Genomic DNA, 10411 nt, shown 5'->3' with positions numbered 1-10411 from the left:
ACGCCAAAGTTGATAGTTAGCATGGTCCCGGGAACAACTCTGACCCATCTACATACCTTTTACCTCACAACAATCAATCACGTGACCATTCTCCCACGCCGAACTTATAAAAACCCCTTCCTTCCCCTTCTCGGGGGAGTCGTACCGGAGCAGGTGCCGGAAGAATACCAATTTCAAATAGTGTCCTTGTTGTCTAGTGAACTTCCCTAAATCCAGGATTCGAATAGTTAAATAGTGACCTTTCCTACATCAGTGAACTTTCCTAGAAGAGAAATTTTCCTAATTCAACGAGTCGCTTGGATAACAGATCAAGAGGTATGGAACCAATTATTGTCAGCTCTCTCTCGGTCTCCCCGCGTTTGAGGGACGCGAACTATACGTTGTATTACTCAGTTTAATAAATTGTTAATTTTTCTTATGTTATATCTGGCCTCCTCGTTTCCTCGTATATCGCCTGTCGTCTCACCGACGCGCTCCTCCCTCCACCACTCGACCCGTTACAACGGGAAAAAGAACCCTTCAACCACCCATCCTGACAGTGAAAGGGTTTAACAACCTGTTACCGGATCGGGAGACCTACCCCCCCTCCGGTGGTTTCACAATAAGGAATGCAGGAATACTTACAATTATTCAAAATATAATTTACAGAATCATTATACGGAGTAGGGCAGAAAGGATAGACGTTTTTGAAATGTCTAGAACTCACCACTAGTTAGAGAGGCAGATTTCTGGCAGGTAGCGTGAAAGTAGTGAGTTCTTAGTATTGTCTTTTCAGTTGAAGGCATGGAGCCATGGACGATAGAACACCATGTGTTTATATACAACTGAGGAAACAGTCGTACACAAAGGGGATTGTTCAGTCATACACATCCGATGGGAATACGTTTCCGCATCCTTGCTTACGATGGAAATGTATTCCCATCAGATGTGTGTGGTTTCAACAGGATGGGCGACAGCCTACACAGCTAGAACATCAGTTGACATTATTCATCATCTCTTCCCTGGTTGCCTCATTTTCAGGTTCAGTGACATTCATTTGTGAGATTGTGGCTGAAGTTTTCAATGCAAAAACATGTATGTTCAGCTCAGCCTTCCTGTAAGCCTAGAAGTTTGACAATGGTGTTTGGAAGACAGTGGAATCATGCTCGACATTGTGCACTATCATGGCAGCGGTCGTGACTGTTCATGCTCCCACGGACTCCTCCCGTAGGGGAGCTGCCAGCAGGCTGCTGATTGTTTAACATTACTAGTTAATGATATGTGTGTTCAAGAACTACCATGAATCAATAACTAGTGACATTAAACAATCAGCAGCATGCTGGCGGTTCCCTTCCGGGAGGAGTCCGTTGGGTATATATATTTATTCATTTGTAATTATTAATACATTTGTAAAAATTCATTAATAATTATAAAAATAGGAAACATTATATAAATTATTAGTATAACTTATATCTTAACTTTGCTTAATTATAAACCATAAATATAAATCTAAAGATTTGTTAAATGTGTATTTCGTTCTAATTAACATTCATATTTCTGAAAATTGTTTTAATGATTTATTGAATTGCTTTTTTTTAAATGAAGATCTTGATCTATTTAGTTGTAGAAGTATCTTCTTTTTGTTAGATAAATAATTGCCAATTCCATTAATCTCTGCATTGCAAACCTATCAAAACTTATGAGTATGCTGCTTATTTAAGGTAATCAAAAATTATTCATTACTTAGAAATATTTTCAGCTTCTATGAAGTCACATTTTGGCTACTGAAATTAAATCAGTTATATATTCTAAAATGGAATATTCATTGGTAAACAAGTATTCTATTTTAGAATACACAACTGTTCTTAATTTCAGTAGTTGAAGATACTTCGAGAGTAGTGTTACCATCCATTCGGTTTTCACCCGGACAGTCTGGGATTTGACTCACTGTCCGGAAATTTTGTAGAAATTGCGAAATTACGATGAAAGAAAGACCTCACACTCACTGAAACCTGTTTACGCCTGATATGTGTCACAATCTGTTGACCTTTTCTTTTTTTTCTTTCTTTCTTTTTCTTTTTGCATGTATGATTGATTGTACACGTCTTCAATATCCAATAGAGCTAAGTCATTTGTACCTGTTTTCAATTTAGGTTACTTGCATAGATGCACGTTATTTTTCGCATTGTAAAATGACATTGTGCATGTGTCAGGAACTTCTGTTCGAACAAACCTGACCTGCCATCCGGGTCAGCAAGTTTGAAAAGGTGGTAACACTATTTGATAGTCAAAAATGTTTGAGAAGTAGATATGTTTGATTCACTTAAAAAAATACAGTGAATCGTTGAAAATCCAGACTAATTGGGGCCATTCCTACTTCATAGATTTACAAGTATATGTATAAATTAGAATTTTAAACATTGTAAACTCCAAATACACTGTAAATCAAATTTTGATGTTCAAGCCAGTATTTCATAATGTGAGATTTGGAATTTTTACCGATTATTTTANCATCATCTCTTCCCTGGTTGCCTCATTTTCAGGTTCAGTGACATTCATTTGTGAGATTGTGGCTGAAGTTTTCAATGCAAAAACATGTATGTTCAGCTCAGCCTTCCTGTAAGCCTAGAAGTTTGACAATGGTGTTTGGAAGACAGTGGAATCATGCTCGACATTGTGCACTATCATGGCAGCGGTCGTGACTGTTCATGCTCCCACGGACTCCTCCCGTAGGGGAGCTGCCAGCAGGCTGCTGATTGTTTAACATTACTAGTTAATGATATGTGTGTTCAAGAACTACCATGAATCAATAACTAGTGACATTAAACAATCAGCAGCATGCTGGCGGTTCCCTTCCGGGAGGAGTCCGTTGGGAGCACGAACAATCGCAACCACTGCCATAATGGTGCACATAGGTAAAATTCTACCAATTAAACTAATATTAACGAAAAATCAACAACTTACAGGAAACTTCTGGAATTTCATTTTTGGTATAAATTATGTAAAAAATTAAATGTTTTTTAGTTTATTTATTCAAGCAATTAAGATTTTGATGACATTTGGAATTACATAATTTTTTTCTTTGTAACATTTGCATCTATTAGATTTGCGACCAATTTTGCAGCAGCATTGACTATAGCCTTGGCATCCAGTAAAATTAAAATGTTGCACAAGATTAACTACTGGTCGCATAAATTTAAAATTCGGTACTAAATGCAGTATGCACATGTAACTCAGATGCAAGTGCTGATTGGCTAGTGTATATTGTATGATCAGTCCTCAACATATTGTTATCACTTTGTCTAACTAGGTGATAGCAGTATTCATAATGATTGGTCAATTTGATAAATTATGTTAAAACACCTGAAATTTATTATAATGCCCGATTTTGTTTGTCATTATTCATAATGACTGGGCATTTGTTTATATATATATATATGTTATGGACCAAGTGATATATATGTACCAANGTCGTACACAAAGGGGATTGTTCAGTCATACACATCCGATGGGAATACGTTTCCGCATCCTTGCTTACGATGGAAATGTATTCCCATCAGATGTGTGTGGTTTCAACAGGATGGGCGACAGCCTACACAGCTAGAACATCAGTTGACATTATTCATCATCTCTTCCCTGGTTGCCTCATTTTCAGGTTCAGTGACATTCATTTGTGAGATTGTGGCTGAAGTTTTCAATGCAAAAACATGTATGTTCAGCTCAGCCTTCCTGTAAGCCTAGAAGTTTGACAATGGTGTTTGGAAGACAGTGGAATCATGCTCGACATTGTGCACTATCATGGCAGCGGTCGTGACTGTTCATGCTCCCACGGACTCCTCCCGTAGGGGAGCTGCCAGCAGGCTGCTGATTGTTTAACATTACTAGTTAATGATATGTGTGTTCAAGAACTACCATGAATCAATAACTAGTGACATTAAACAATCAGCAGCATGCTGGCGGTTCCCTTCCGGGAGGAGTCCGTTGGGAGCACGAACAATCGCAACCACTGCCATAATGGTGCACATAGGTAAAATTCTACCAATTAAACTAATATTAACGAAAAATCAACAACTTACAGGAAACTTCTGGAATTTCATTTTTGGTATAAATTATGTAAAAAATTAAATGTTTTTTAGTTTATTTATTCAAGCAATTAAGATTTTGATGACATTTGGAATTACATAATTTTTTTCTTTGTAACATTTGCATCTATTAGATTTGCGACCAATTTTGCAGCAGCATTGACTATAGCCTTGGCATCCAGTAAAATTAAAATGTTGCACAAGATTAACTACTGGTCGCATAAATTTAAAATTCGGTACTAAATGCAGTATGCACATGTAACTCAGATGCAAGTGCTGATTGGCTAGTGTATATTGTATGATCAGTCCTCAACATATTGTTATCACTTTGTCTAACTAGGTGATAGCAGTATTCATAATGATTGGTCAATTTGATAAATTATGTTAAAACACCTGAAATTTATTATAATGCCCGATTTTGTTTGTCATTATTCATAATGACTGGGCATTTGTTTATATATATATATATGTTATGGACCAAGTGATATATATGTACCAATAACATCAATATTACCTTTAATTCAACATTGCAGTATATATAGTTATTCAACTAATACCAATTTAATTGAAACAATATATACATTATTGGAAAATTTTGAGAATAAAAGAGTTACATATGTTGTATATCTTGACATCTCACAGGATTTTGATTCTATGCTTACAAGTTTACTGTTAACCATATTATTTGGATATTTTGATGTAAACCTCTTCTTTCATTCTTGACTAAACAGTTATTTTTTGTCCAGATTCTGTAAGATAATTCTAAAAGACTTTGATTATCTTGATTTCTTTTTAATATACAGACTTCTGCAAGGTTCTACTTTAAGTAATTTGTTATTCTCAGCATGTATTGTCAATCTATGTAATAATATGGAATCAAAAGTGTTTACTTACAGATGACATTAAATTACTAAATTCAGACTCTTATGTGTTACAATTGGATCTAAATATACTAACCTTAGTATTTTTAAGCTAACTTAAAAATTAACATTCGAAAAACAGTGATAATGTGCTATTCACTGATCTGAAACTTGCATCTTCCCCCGTTTAACATTAAAACTCATGATTTAAGGCAGAGATGGGCAACCTGTGGCCCGCATTAATCCTTTTTGCAGCCTGTGTCGCATAAAATATGAATATCAATATATCAATTTTCCAGCTTAAGAAAGTATGCAGCAAAAATTCAAATGTTATTTTCTACAACTTATATATATGAATAGTTTTTCTCACAATGAATTTAGTAAAAATTAAAACAAGAAACTGGCTAACAGACTCACATCAAAACTAATTTAAAATTAGCAGTGACTAATATTTAACCAAAAATTTCAATATATTATGTTTACATCAGTTCCAGAAGCTAAATTAAGTATACTTATGCTAATTTATAATTACAGTATACATAAATAAATAATTGTGATTTACGGCATTTTTATCTTGTATGTGGCCAGTGTAAGCTCAAAAGTTTTGAAATGCAGCCCTTACATAGAAAAAGCCCATCCCTGCTTTAAGGTTCTTTAAATAAGTATAGAGACCTAAGAATAATATTTGATACTAAATTGACATTTAAATGTCGCATTGGAAAGATAGCAAAATCTCTTGCAATTTGCCTTGGGATATTATGACACTTTTGCAAAATAATTGTTTCCAAAATAGTTCTAAAAAATATTTTTTTTTGCAAATTTTTATTTGTTTTAGACTACTGTTTGTCCATATTGGTCAATGACTGCTCCTTTGCATCTTAATAAAGTTGACAAAGAAATTCAGAAAGTTTATTTCCTGTAAAATAAATGTATAAAAATAAATTTTCTGTATACTAATAATCCTGATGTAACCTATGTCAGATTAAGCTTACCTGAACTTAAAGAAAGAATAAAAATATGTTTATCGAATTTTGTGTTTTAAATATTTTAATGGTTTAATCCATAATTACTGGCTCAAATTAAGAATATTCCCAGAAGAACACATAATGCATAATATATATCCATTTCCTATTACTGCCTATCTATATCCCATAGATCATATTTTTGCCATAATGCTGAGCATGCTAGTTCAGCAGAACTTTATGATTTTCAGAATTATAAAAGAATATGTCAACATATTCTTTATAAAACTTAATTATTTAGTATTTTAGTATGAGTTGCTTATAATTTCTAATAAATTATTATGTCAGTATGTAAAAAATAAATACCAACTGTAATTTCAAAAGTTTTATACATTGTATAATTTTATTATTGTTAAGAGATTATTATTATTATTATTATTATTATTATTATTGTTATTGTTATATAATTTTTAATTGATGTTTTACTGTAAATTGCAGGTATATTGTTAACAGGTGAAATATGCATTCTTAAGACATTTCCAGTTATATGTAAAATAAATAAAATTAAATTAATTAATTCTCATTATACATTAATGTGATGTGATTGACATATTTCAGAAATCTTCATAAGTGGAGTCTAGGTTATTATTACAGTAATTAAAATTGTTTGAAATTGTCTGCAATACTAGATATGTCAATGGAAGGTAATATTAAATTGTTTCAAAATTAACAATTGACAGATATATGTGTGAAGAATTGATGTAAAGTCTAGTAAACATCATCCAACTTGTGTTTTATTTCAAAAGCTTGTTAAAAATCAAACTGATTGAATAATTTTTGTATTTATAGAAAAACGAATTTTTTTTTTTAAACAAAAGAGGAAATCACATTCATTAAAGTATTTGTGAAAAAGTTTCATAAATTATACTTATCGAAGGTACTTTAAAGTTTAACAAACTCAAATAAAAAATTAATTTAATAGAATTTAATTAAAAATTAGTACAGAATTTATATTTTGGCATATTGGGGAGGAAATTTGGCAAATTACTGTATTATACATGTTTGATAGAAAAAAAAAACATTTTTAAAAAATGAAAAACTGCTGATTATTATATTTTACATATTTTTAATTGAATAAAGCAGATCTTTATAAATAAATCTCGTTTACTTAATGGTTGTTATATCTGGGATAAACTTTTTTAGAATTTTACAAGAACTCAAGTCTCTGACTATTAGTCAAATTAATTTTCAAATTATTTAAATTTTTCAAATTTGTTTGAAAATGTTTTTGAACAAATTTTTAATGTATAACATTAGTCAAATTATTCAGAGGATTTAATAATCATTCTAAATATTAGTATTAAGATTAATAGTGAACACTGTTATATTTTTTAACTTTTTAAAATTAAAAGTATACAAAATTTATAATGATCATTATAAATTCATCTGAAGTTTTTAATTCACTTTATGTATGATTTAATAGATATCAAGTTTTGTGCTGTACGTTGATCATTTAATAAAATCATCTAAAGAATTTAAACAGGTAAGTTATTAATCCAGTGTTTTTTATTTTGTTTTGTTTAATCTGTTTGTGTTTTTAATTAGATGATAAACTTTTTAAAAATTTCTGTGAAGAAACAATTTTTCAGAAACTTTTTGCTTAGTTGTAAACATTGCAAGATAGCAATTTAAAATAATGTGTTAGTATATTATTATGTTAATGATATAAATGTGATGATTATCATCTTTACTAAATATTGTAATTTTCCACCTAAAATCTGCAGCAGCATGTAATCTCCAAGTGCAATTTTTTTTGTTGATACAAAGTTTGTCATGTAATCTTCAGGTGTCATTTTTCATTGACCCAAAAAAGTATATTGTTACATAATTTGTACAAGTTTGCATTGTTGCTCATTTGTTTTTTTGACACGTTGGAAATGAAATGATGCAACTTGTAAGGTAAGTCTATAACTAGAGTGGCCATAGATTGCTCAGCTCCCTAGAAAATTTTGAATCATCCTGTCCATTGTTCCAAATGACAAATTCTGTTTGATCATTCAAATTTTTAGATAAATATTTAATTTAAAGAGGTAATGTTTGTAAGTAAGTATGTAAGTAAGTTTGGATGTAGCAGGTAATCTCCGAAACTACTCATCTGATTTCAAAAATTCTTTCACCAATATTTAGAATGGAACTTCAGGGTGGACATAGGCTGTATATTATTCCGTTAAACATTCATATAAATTAAATATCATCTATGGTTAAGGCTTTTATGCCCAACAGATGGCGCTATGAGTACGATGCCCTAAGTTTGCTTTTCTGTGAGGCATTATGCTTTTCTGTGAAAATGAACTAAAGCAGATCATCTATCTATTTATATAAATAAAAATGTAATGTTCGTTTGTTCCTATCGATTCCTTTGAAATTTTGACACAACGCTGCATTCGAATACGCACGTGTTTTTATATAATATACATGTCGAAATTCAACCCCACTGAAGGGAGATGGTTAGGATTAAGGCTTACGGTAAAGAACTCTGCTTCTATTTATGCTGTTTTAGATGCGGGTTTTTGCATTTTTGATTGCGTTTTAATAGGGTACGTCAACAGAATGTACATTAAGAAGAAATTTTTCGATATTCCCCCCGCGGGGAAAGTGTTATAAATTTATAATAGATACATTTTGAGCCACAACAACGCGTGGCGGGGTCTGCTAGTTTATTATATTTTTGTACCATTTTGTAGCCTACATACATTATTTAATAGTATTTGATTTAAAAATTTTCAGTTGGATTTGCTAGTGCCACCCTACTATAGTTGGTCTACCTACACCCTCATTGTAAGAACATTTTGAGTGGTAGCAACAAAATAATAAAACAGCCCATTTTTTTTGGATATCTCCTTGCTTCTTTTGGAAGGTAGATTTTACATTGCAGTCTATGTGAAACCAACTTTCACTCAATATACATATCCTGCAATTTATTTGATCCTAGGTGATACAAATTCTCTGCCTTCAAATTACTAGTTAAATGTGCATTTGTGTTCTTCTTAGCATTTGAATTTATGTTTAGAGTTAAATAGAATTAAGTATATTACAGTTGCACTTGGGTTAAAAAAACATGTTACAACTTATCAACATGTAGAGTTACAATAATGGATCAATGGCTATTCGTTACTAGAAACATGAAGGCAGGATATGCTAAATTTACATTAAGACATTGAGATCTCTCTATGCAACATTGGCTAAATAAAATAGAAAAGAATTGGTATTTAAAAGAAAATCCACAATATGTGATATCCTAAGAAAGGATATCTTGGAACAAAATGTTTCAGTCAGGTGTTTACAGGTTCAGTCATGTTGGCCAGCAATGACTCTATAAGCCTTAGCATTTAATATGTGGGATATACTTGCATAAATTTTAGAATAAGACTGATGTATAACATAACACATCAGAAAGAACAAATGACAATGGCACTAGCTTGCTTTGCAGTGCAAGACAATACTTACATATGATGGGATGAGACCAATATTATTAAATAAATTAACTTTCCTGTGAAAGCACAAATGTATGGAGAGCTCCAAATTTTTGAACTTTGAATGTACTCCCTTTGAATTTTTGAAAGTTCAAAGGGAGTACATTAATTACACTGATACAGAATTGTTGGAGAATGGTTGGAAATATGCAATTATTAACTTCTAAAATAACATTTAAAGGAATTAGTTTATATATTTTATTTGTCAAACATTTATATTTTGTTGGTTGCATTTAAAGTTTTTCTTTTTGAACTCTTATGATGAGTATTATGAAGTTATATATTTTTTTGTGGTGTTTTCTGGTCTACACTCAGTAACTGTGGTACCCAACAACAATATACTTTGATATTCCCTGCCTTTCAATCTTGGACTGCGCTATGTCCTCTGCGAGGCTACATGCATTGTTTGTAACAGAAACACTAACGAAGTGCAGTCAAAAAGTTCCAGGACTGGTGATGTGGTACTAGAATCAGCCACTTGTGTAATAGATGTCATTTAGTTTCCCATCAAATTTTGTGCCATTATCTTATGTAGTTTTTGTTTTTTGCTATTTGGATTACATCTGTGTTTTTGTTGATTTGTAATTACCATTGCTTTGTAAAATGAATTCTTTTAAGGAACAGCAGGAATGAATATGAAATTTTGTTTCAAACTTGGCAAGACTGACTGCAACAGAATGATATGTAATGCTTAGCACTTTAACACTTCACATATGATGTCATTTGCCATATAGAACATATTCAGCTAGAACAAAACAGGACCTCCAAAAAAATATTAATCATTACTTTTAGTACAACACTAGTACAGTATATTGAATTTACTAATGTTATATGTCATTAGTGGCTAAACTGCAGCTTGTGAGATACATGCAGCTCTCCTGGATTCTTAATGAGGTTGCCATATACTTATTTCCTTTTATAACTTGGAACATACTACTTATACATATTTACAAATTGTAAGCATAACTCTCAACTTAACCATGCCCACCTGTGGC

At 31.8% G+C, this 10411-nt stretch overlaps 1 protein-coding gene across 4 annotated transcripts in view; it reads left to right on the top strand.

Moving 5' to 3' along the window:
* LOC111642679 (nuclear pore complex protein Nup50-like) overlaps positions 1-10411 on the top strand; it is a 46236-nt gene that overhangs the window by 10238 nt on the left and 25587 nt on the right. For 3 of the 4 annotated variants that reach the window (XM_023389055.1, XM_023389057.1, XM_023389058.1), the window contains exon 2: positions 7367-7426. The gene's annotated coding sequence lies outside the window, so the exon portion shown is untranslated. Of the gene's footprint in view, positions 1-6379; positions 6397-6501; positions 6588-6732; positions 6821-7366; positions 7427-10411 lie in introns of those variants that run through there. The other variant, XM_023389056.1, reaches the window with a different exon arrangement.

This window comes from Centruroides sculpturatus, unplaced genomic scaffold (genome assembly GCF_000671375.1).
Source record: "Centruroides sculpturatus isolate CEXI.00-Female unplaced genomic scaffold, Cexi_2.0 scaffold1709, whole genome shotgun sequence".
In the NCBI taxonomy this organism is placed as follows: Eukaryota; Metazoa; Arthropoda; class Arachnida; order Scorpiones; family Buthidae; genus Centruroides; species Centruroides sculpturatus.
This window is presented reverse-complemented; position numbering and strand designations above follow the sequence as displayed.